At 37.2% G+C, this 10404-nt stretch overlaps 1 pseudogene; it reads left to right on the top strand.

The window, feature by feature from the left end:
- The first annotated feature begins 264 nt into the window (after positions 1 to 264).
- Positions 265 to 10034, top strand: LOC129494086 (mesoderm-specific transcript homolog protein-like; annotated as a pseudogene).
- The last annotated feature ends 370 nt before the right edge of the window (positions 10035 to 10404 follow it).

Here is a 10404-nt window from a genome sequence, read left to right on the forward strand (position 1 = left end):
GTACATCACTTTCAACACTAGTTTAAAAGTTGAAAAACAAATATATTAAAAATCACTATAACTGCAATCATTTGTTATTAGATACATAATATAAAAATGTAAATTTTAAATATTGATGATGTAAAATGTGAAGGGGGAAAAATAAAATATAGTTCTGCCCTAGTATCAAAGTTAAGTTGTTGTTAGCCTAAATAAGATGATGTAATGGTAAGGTATTTTATGTAAGTCACACAAAAGGAAAAGCCTGTATAGTAGATACGCAAAATGGTGAATTTAATTGAAGTAAAGCATACTGCCAAAAAAGTGATCAAGTCCAAAGGAAGGCAGCAAGGGAGAAAAAAGAAGAAAGGAATTATGAAACAGTCAAAAACAATTAAAAATGTTTCAGTAGTAAGTTCTGACCTAAAAAGAATTACTTTGAATGTAAATGAATTAAATTCCCCAGTCAACAGACATAGGGTGGCTAAATGGATTAAATGATGAAGAACAGAAGGAGGAAGAAGACGGAAGAGGGGGAAGAGGAAGAAGAGGAAAAGGAAGAGGAAGAAGCTTTAAGGACACATATACTCTCAAAATAAAAGGGAAGAAAATGTATTCCAAGCAAATGATAACCAAGAGTAGCTGCATTTTCAGAAAGGAAATAAACTTTAAGTTAAAAGTAGTCCGGAGGGACAAGGAAAGTTTACATAATGATAAAACGGTCAATTAGTCAGGAAGATGTAATAATTACACATGCTTATGCATCCAACATGAGAACAGCTAAATATATGAAGCAAATACTAACAGAACTGAAAGGAAAAATGAACAACAGGGCAATAATAGTAAGAAACTTTAGTAGGTGACTCCACTATAAACATCGGATAAATCATCTGGGCAGAAAATCAATAAGAAAAAAGCAGATTTGCACAACACCATAGACCAAATGGTCCTAACAGACTTTGCTTTCTAATAGAACACGCAACAGCAGCAAAATACGTATTCTTCTCAAGCACACATCATATTGTCCTAAATAAATCATATTTTAGGAAACAACACAAGTATTAAAAAGGCAAGAAAATTGAAATTATATCAAACATCTTTTGCGACTATAAAGATATGAAAAAAAAAGAAATCAATAACAGGAGGACAATTCACAGATATGTGGAAATTAAACAACACACTCCTGAACAACAAATGGATCAAAAAATATATTAAAAAAACGTATCTTGAGACAAACAAATGTGGAAACGCAACATTCCAAATCTTATAGGATGCAGCAAAAGTAGAGTTAAGGGGAAAGTTTAGGGCTAATAAATAGCCACATTTAAAAAAAGAAAGATCTGAAATAAACAATCTAACATTTTTATCTAAGTGAACTAGAAAAAGAGGAATAAACTAAATCCAAAGTTAGCAGAAGAAAAGAAATGATAAAGATCAGAGTAGAAAGAAGTAAAATAGAGAATAAGAAAACAGTAGAAAATATCAATGAAACTGAGTTGGTTTTTACAAAGATAAACAAAATTGGCCAAGAAAAAAAAAAGAAGAATCAAATAAATCATAAATGAAAGAAGAGACATTACAATTGATGCCACAGATACATGAAGGAATAAGAGATGACTATGAACGGTGATACACCAACAGGTTGGATAACCTAGAAGAAAAGGGTAAATTGCTAGAACATACAACCTACCAAGGCTAAATTATGAAACAAAAATAGAAAATCTGAATAGATCAATGATGACTAAGGAGATCAAATCAGCTATGAAACCTTCCCAACAAAGAAAAGCCCAGGACCTAATAACTTCTATGGTGAAGTCTAGCAATAATTTAAAGAAAAATTAGGGGCGCCTGGTGGCCCAGTCAGTTAAGCATCTGCCTTCAGCTCAGGTCCTGATCCCAGGGTCCTGGGATCGAGCCCCTGCTCCTCCGTCTCCCCTTACCCCTCTTCCCCTGCTGTCCACTCTCTCTCTCTCTTGCTCTCTCTCTCTCTCTCAAATAAATAAGGTGTTATTTATTTATTCTTGAAAGACAGACCCCTTTTCTTTCTTTCTTTCTTTTCTTTTTTTTTTTTTTTTAAAGATTTTACTTACTGGGGCACCTGGGTGGCTCAGCAATTGAGCATCTGCCTTTGGCTGAAGGTGAGATTCCGGGGTCCGGGGATCGAGTCCCACATCATGTTCCCTGCTTCTCCCTCTGCCTGTGTCTCTGTCTCTCTCTGTGTCTCTCATGAATAAATAAAAATAAAATCTTAAAAAAAAAAAAGAAAAATGAACACAAATCTCTCAAAGTCTTTCTGAAAATTAAGGAGGAAGCAACAAGTTCAACTCATTTTATGAGGCCAATGTTACCTGATAAAAAAGCAAAGTAAGGACACCATAGGAAAAGAAAATCACAGTCTAGTTCAGTTTTCTGGTGAATATAGATGCAAAATTCTCCAGAAACTACTAGCAAAGTAAATTCAACAGTATATTAAAAGAATCTTACTCTATGGTCAAGCGGAATTTATCTCTTAGATGCAAGGATGGTTCAACACAAAGGAATAAACCTGATGCAACACATTAACAAAATAAAGGATACAAATTATATGATCATAACAGATGCAGAGTAAGCATAGTAAGCATTTGACAACACACAGCATCTGTTACCTCGACTGTAGTGCAGATTGTAACACCTCCTTTTTGATCTCCCTGTGCAATGGACTGAATGCTTGAGCCCCCCTCCCAACTCTAATGTAGAGGCTTTAATTCTCAGTTTGATGGTATTGTGAGGTGCGGCCTTCGGGAGGTAGTGATGAGATTAGTGTTCTTTTAGGAAGAGGAGGTGCCCACGCTTGTTCCCTCTGCCATGTGGGGACACAGCAGGTGCAAGTCTGTCTGCCAACCAGGAAGAGCACTTTCACCAGAACGTGACATCTGATCTCAACTTCCCAGGCTTCAGAACTGTGAGAAATAAATTTTCAGTATTTAAGTCATATGGTATACAGTGTTTTGTTCAAGCAGTCGAAACCGACTAACACCTGGATCCTTAAAAAACTTCTCTTTGCTGCAGAAACAATGATATTCTTCTGCTCAAAACCTTCAGATGACCCTTCATGTTCCATTAAGCCTGGTGGTTGCGTTTATTTCTAATTTCTATGGTTGATGTTCATACAACATGGGTTTGAACTATGTGGGCCCCTTAATTTACGATTTTTGTCAATAAATATAGTGAAGAACTATAAACATAGGTTCTCTTCCTTCTGGTTTTCTTAATTACATTTTCTTTGCTCTGGCTTATTTCTTTGTAAGTATACATTATATAATACACACTATATATAAAACGTGTGTTAATCAACTATTTGTGTTATCAGTAAAGGTTCTGGTCAACAATAGAGGCTACTAGTATTTAAATTTGGAAGACTCATAAGTCATATGGAGATTTTTGACCATGAAGAGGGTCAGGCCCTTAACCCCTATATTGCTCAAGGGTCAACTGTGCTAATCTGTTCCAGTTCCATTCTGCTTCCACTACACGAACTTCGGTACTGTTTCCCAAGTACATTTTGCTTTCACAAAGCCATTGAAATTTGCTATTTTCTCTTCCTGGAAGTCTTTCTACAGCAATATCCAAATGGTTTTTTTCCTAAAAAATAATAATAAAAATAAACAAAACAAAACAAAACAAACAAACAAACAAACAAACAAAAAAACCAAATGGTTCTTTTTTGCTTCATCACAGTTGTGTCCTTATCAAGGAGACTATCCCTAATCAACACTTTTATAAAAAGGCATTCTCAATAAATTTCCTACTCTCGTCTATTTGTCTGACATATCATGTAAATATGCTTATTTTTTTCTGTTTCTCCTTAGTTACTCACTCTATGTTTATTCCTTAAGGTCAGGGGCCTTGTCTCTTGTTCACTGCAGCATCCAGCATAAAATATCATGAATAAATGAATTTACATCCATCGTTATTATTATTTGAAGTTAATTCTCTCTGTGAATCTTGCAATACCTCATGTAATGAAAGGACTCTCCAGAAATGAAATTTCAGCTCAATCATTATGTTAGTTTTCATTAAAGAGTCATGGAATCTTTAATCTGACTTTACTCTCTGCTAGCAGAGAAAAGTTATCTGTCTTTTCAGCCTCAAATTTGTCATCTGTAAAATGGAGTCTAGAACCACACCACAGATTGTCCGGCAGATGACATCAAAGTAGATAAAAAAATAATCACATGATGTGGTGCATAGCATGTAATAAGAGCTCAATGAAAGGTCTTCGGTATTTGGCACGGCCAGAGACATGTGTCATCTTTCCTTTAGAGCTCCCGTGAGGCCCCTTTCCTGCTACACCCAACAAGGAAGTAACCAGAATGATTTAGAATGTCTTGAGTAATTTAAGATTTCATATATTACTATATCGTTCTGAAGTGGAAAACAATAAAAGGTCCATTACTGTCGTTAAATTAATTCCCAAACATGCCACCATCCCACCCACATTTTTGCTGGCCTTGACTGTCTGATTCTAAACCTCACCACATTCTTTTCCTTTTCAGCAGAATTATATGAATCCTCCTTCCCATCTGATTTCATTTGCTAGTTGTGACCTCTCAAGCCACTGTAACTGCCAACCTTATATTTCTTTGATTTTTACTCTGGTAATGGATGGAGTGTCTTGGGGCAGATGTGTTTCCCATACCTGTTCGCTTCCTTTAGAGGCAGCTCTGCGGATTACAAGTTTGTCTTCATCCTTTTTGAGTTAGGCAGAGAGGAACTGCTGCAATACTTGTGCTGCCAAGTGGAAGTTTTGGGGAAGTGCTAGAAGGTAGAGGCTTTCCACTCTCCTGAAGACAAAATCATAGACTCCAACCATTGTTTTGTTTCAGGTGGGACACACAAAGCACTGAGAGAAAAGGGTTACAACAAACAGATAAATCAACAAAGGCAGTGTTGTGAGCAATAGGGCATTACTTGGGCAACCAGATCACACCTTATCTTTCTTATCAGGGTCAGCTGTGGAAGGGTGGGGGGAGCAGGTATATTTGATTTATCCAAGAAGTATCCTGGGATCCAACATCTTTATACATATTTTGCTTCCTGTTCTACAAATGGGAAAAGATAAATAGATAGAGGTCTCAGATCAGGTATTTCATGGAATTTGAAATACCTGGTGATGCTGTTTCTGAGCAGTAAGGAGCGAGTACTTTTCAGTTAAAAAAAAAAAAAGACTCAAAAAAAAAAAAAAAGACTCAGACAGAAATACGGTTGAAAAGGATTCTCTTGAATCCAACATGGAGCAAGCAATTGTAATCCAAATGAGAAGAAATTTCCATTTAGTAGTAAGGGTCTTATAGAAGAACCATAGCCTTTCCATTGAAGTATGGGAAGTAGGTTTTGGACAATACACTTGACCAAAGATAAAAGTGAAAAACAGTGTTTTTTTGTTGATTCTGTTGTTGGTTGTTTTTGGCATAGGGTCATGTTTCGCCAACGTGTGGCTGTATTAGAAGTTAATTACAGGATTCAAATATATACTACATGATGTTGTAATTCGTGGTTGTGCCCCATGATAAGTTTCTGCTGTGTTTGTGTTTAATACACTTACGTAAAGTGTATATAGTTCCATGCATTGCATAGGCCCAAATATTCCCAAAGTATCCATTTGTTTGGGATAAAAAATCCCAAAGTACTGAATACTGTTGGAATTTTCATAGAGAAGTACTTGGGTTAATCAGTTAGTTACCATTCAGAAGCTGCACTGAGGTCTTATTTCTCCAAGAAGGATGATTAAATGCACAAAACATTTTCTAAAAGTATGTGTTCATTTGGTTTGAGCATCCTGTCCATTTTCCTAACAAGGTGTTTTGTACATGGTAAGTATACAGGTAAGTGACTTTCAATGTAGAGTCTAAAAGAAGATCTGTGAGAAAATAAAGAACTATTTTTCTCTTTCCTTTCTAATAGGACTTCTTAGAGAGTCTCATGAATTCTCTAAGAAAACTCTCTACGAAAAATAATTATACCAGATCGGTGTTTGAGTTCAACTAAAATTATTTTATAACTTAAAGTTTACAAAATAAGAATAAAGTCTGATTCAAATAATTTTATCTACCAATTACTTGTTATGCTATATCAATCTCAATACTTACATCTTACAGATGTTTGATTTGGTGTGGTCTTTGGAATTTGAAATCCAAATTATGTATTCCTATAATTATATAGGAGTATAAGATTACTTTTATAGAAAATTAAAATAATACACTTAATTAAGGCTATATTTTCTTTCTAATATACTATTTTTCTGCTTATTCACATCTTTATCCAGTCTGGATAAAGTTATATCAATAGGAATATAATGAGCTCATATGATAGTTTTCAAATCAGTAGTCTAAAATATTTTCCAAGACACTGGAATTAAAATAATGTCATCAGAAATAGTGACTCACTGTGGCAATAACTGTTATTTGCCAAAACTCATTTCAGAACGGGAAAGGTCCACACAGTTGAAAATAACAAATCCTTCAAAGTCACTTAATTACAGACAAATATAAGTAAACTATAATTTTATTTAATTATTTTTTATTATTGTCATTTTCAAATTTAAAACCCACCTTTCTATAATCATCTAAGGGAATAAATCCTGCTTTACTTTTGAGTTTTCTGTTGTGATATTTTCATCATTTCATAATAAAAATAAACATACTTTAAGACTTCATTAAGATACTGTTTCTCAACCTGAAACTTGTGTTTGATCCAATAGTCATAAAGAGTTATTGACAGATTTTCATTATATACCCAGTTTGTCTGAAGAAGTCACAAATCACTTCAAACGTTGTCAGTTGTCACTGTGTAAAACAAATATGATTTAGTTTTAAAAGTTTAAAACCAACAAACTCACACCAAGAAAGTTACAGTTTATTGCATTTTTCCCAGTAAAAGGAAGATTGATTTTACCCTACTAGGATGTAAAAGCAGGATTGCAGGGAATTTAAGTATTATCTACCAGATGTTGATTCCACTAAGCTATCTTTTTAGCTTATGTTAGGAGCTTTTGATCACAGTTGGCTTGAAGTAAACAAATGGCAAGCTTACTTGGTGCATCTAATATCAGCAGATGAGCCCCAGTCTCAGGGAAGCTGAAGGACATGGCGGTGGGAAATCTTAGGAAAGACACACATGTTGGCCTTCAGCAGCATCGTTGCACATCAACTCAATTGCAATTAAAAGACTGTGGGTGCAGGTCTCCTCCAAGCTGGAACACCAGGGCGACTCCTCTAACATTTGTTTCTGGCCACAAAAAGACACTATAATGGCCGTCACCAATTTAGAGATATAGCACTAGGGTGTGTAATTTAGTAATCAAAAAGCTGCCCTACAAATCGCAGTGCATTGTGTCCAGGTAAGAGCTATGAGGCCCCATGCTCTTCCTTTGACCTTGTGCGGTAAACTCAGTCCCAACCGATTTGACATAATGTGGTCGTATCAAAAAGAATAAGATTGAACCAAAGAGTTTAAGCAAAAATGTAAAATAGACAAGTTATCAGAGAATTTTGTAAAGGACTTTAAAATATAATTGTGTGAATTTATTACTCATTCTACACAAATCGTCACCTCAAGTATTGGGCATCAGCCTAGCAGAGTGGTTGAACCCATTACGTATAGAATATCTGGGTTTAGATCCCAGCTCTACTTGTACAAATTCAGGCAAATTACATGCTCTCATTGTTTCTTTTGTCTTCTATAATACGGACATAATAATCATCCCTATTTCATGCCACTCTCATGTGGATTGAGTGAGTTAATGTTTGTAAAGTGCTTGACAGATGCCTGATGCAAACTAAGTTTGCTACTTATTACCTAATTATCAACAAGGGGTTGGGACAGCAGACATATGGGGAATTCTTGCCAATCATTACCTATTTTGTGGATTGAAGGTGCACAGAAGACACTCTGGGGTCGAGAACACAGGGCGATGAAGCTATTGATGGGTTACTATCTACCTGTTGGAGATGTCTGTGCAGGAAATCATTATTGACAGACTTTCCAAGGGAAGAGCCTGTTTCACACAGGATAGAATTCATTTCTTATGTTGCCCCTAGCAACAATGCTAGTTTTCCCTTTGTTAGATCTCAAGTAGATGAGTTCAAAGGAAACTGTGAAAAATAAGTCTGAATAGCAGATAATCAGGTTTCATCACATCATTAAAAAAAACAGAGGCACCCAGAGACTACAGCTATTTCAACCAATGAAAATGTAGAACATATAGGAAGTCTTTGGAAAGAACTGTGTATGGCACTTGCATATGAAAATGGTACCATTGACCTCTGCTGGTCAATTCCAGAATTATATATTGTTTCTATAATGCAGGGGATAGATTTCAAACCATATGATAGTTGTTTAGCTCCTGGATCACTGTCACGATACGTTGCTCCCAGAACAACCCCCATTCGTAATATTGGTATTCACACACTTTGAAATTTATTTGCCACACTACTCCGAGCACAATACAAATTGATATCCATGGGTGTGTTTTCCCATTCTTTTTTATTGGACATTTTATTAATATGTTGTCCCTGAGAGGTAGATAAAAGTTACCTTTTACAGAGAGGGAAATTGAGGTGGGTTGATTTACACACAAGACATTTGGGACCAGAATTCATACCTGGTGTTACCCAATCCAGTGCTGTTTCCACAAGACATATGCATGTATAGTGAAGGCAAGTGTCTCCCTCCCTCAAGCTCGGCATCACACCATTTTGCTTAAATCATCTAATATTCTGGTGCATTGCTTGAGAACAGTACTCTGTGTACCTTCCTGTGATCTGGATGACTTATCTGAGATGCTGTTGCTCCTTGATTCCTAATAAACACTAGTGGATTCTTTGTTCCTAGGATTCCCTAATTCCAGGACCCTGCATTTCCTGCCTAAGCTATATATTGCTAAGCTGTATCATATCCTATCTCCTCACTTCTCTGTCTTGCTATTTTCTCCCAGGTCTCCTACTAGCCATGAGTTCTAATTAAATATGAAATATGAGTGTCCTCCAACATGGAGTCTTGTAGCCCAGGTGTTAACTGAATCAGGGTAAGGAGGTAGTGGGTTCAAGTGGGGCAAGTGGTTGCACCCTTGCTTGTGGCCTACCTTCATATCTTCCCCCTGCCTCCTTCCTCTGCTTTCTCTTGCTCTTCACTCATCACTCGTTGAAGTTGTTAGGCAAATTTCTCATCTGTAAGGGACTGCACATCTTCTATCAAGACTCTGTGGATGTGGTTGGAAGTCCTGAGATAGTTGACTTTTCATGGCTTTCCAACATCCAGCTACGATTGGCACACGATTTGGGAAAGTCTGACCTTGAGGTTTTATCAAGTGATTGCCCTTCCTTTCTTGAGCTTTGGCTTCAGTGACAAACCGAGACCATGTGACTATTCCATAGTTAAGCAGGGTGGCAGTGTGGGAGCATGTCTGTGGCATCTGGGGCTCCAGAATCACAGAATCAAATTTTTTGTCTCATGATTATGGAGATATCATTGCTCAGGAGCTGCTCTATAGGTTCAAGCAGCGTCGATCGGGTCTGTTTACTATAAAGAGTCTCTGTCTGTCAGACGGAGGTATATTTCCTGAGACTCACTGTCTTCTTCTCCAAGAGATTCTCAAAGATGAAAGCAAGCAGTCACCCATCCTCACATGATTGATGAACTTCTTTGTATTCTCCTGAGGTCTCACCCCAGCCTTTGGGCTGCACACCTGACCCTCTGAGAGTGAGCTGTGGAACATGTGCGAAGGGATACCCAACAAGGAGGGAACTTAGTTATTGACCATCTCTTATGGAACATCAACCAGAGGAAGTTCGGAAGGCTCTGGTGGTAGCTTTTGCTTCTGTGACTATACTCATTTATTTTGTCTATGTGCCACTGGATCCTACAAATCCCTACCCAGAGTTTTTGGAGCTGTATAGGAAAATGCTACCACACAGTCAACAGTGTGGATTCTGGAGGTCCATAGAAGCCACTATTCACAGCTAGAGGACCCCATGGACACCTTAAATGTGTATATGGGCTTCACCAACTACTTCTGAGGTGGGAAGAGAAGGTCCCCTAAATTACCTCCCCTACTCCCTTATCTGTTGTGTATTCCACTAGGAAGAAATGTCTGGTTCTGGTCATCAAACATCCTTCTCTCACAAAAGCCCACCTGACTCACACTGGTGATCAGCATATAGAAAAAGCCCATGGAAGCTACGGCTAAAGGGGCACTTTGAGTGTCTGCCTTTGGCTTAGGTCTTGATCTTGGGATTAAGTCCCACATCCAGCTCCCCACATGGAGCCCGCTTCTCCCTCTGCCTGCGTCTCTGCCTCGCTCTGTGTCTCTCATGAATAAATAAATAAACAAGTATTTAAACAAAATAGAAGCAGCTATGGCTAAGAATGACCTAGTGGAAGGGGAGG

The sequence above is a fragment of the Nyctereutes procyonoides genome, unplaced genomic scaffold (genome assembly GCF_905146905.1).
Source record: "Nyctereutes procyonoides isolate TBG_1078 unplaced genomic scaffold, NYPRO_anot_genome, whole genome shotgun sequence".
Lineage (NCBI taxonomy): Eukaryota > Metazoa > Chordata > Mammalia > Carnivora > Canidae > Nyctereutes > Nyctereutes procyonoides.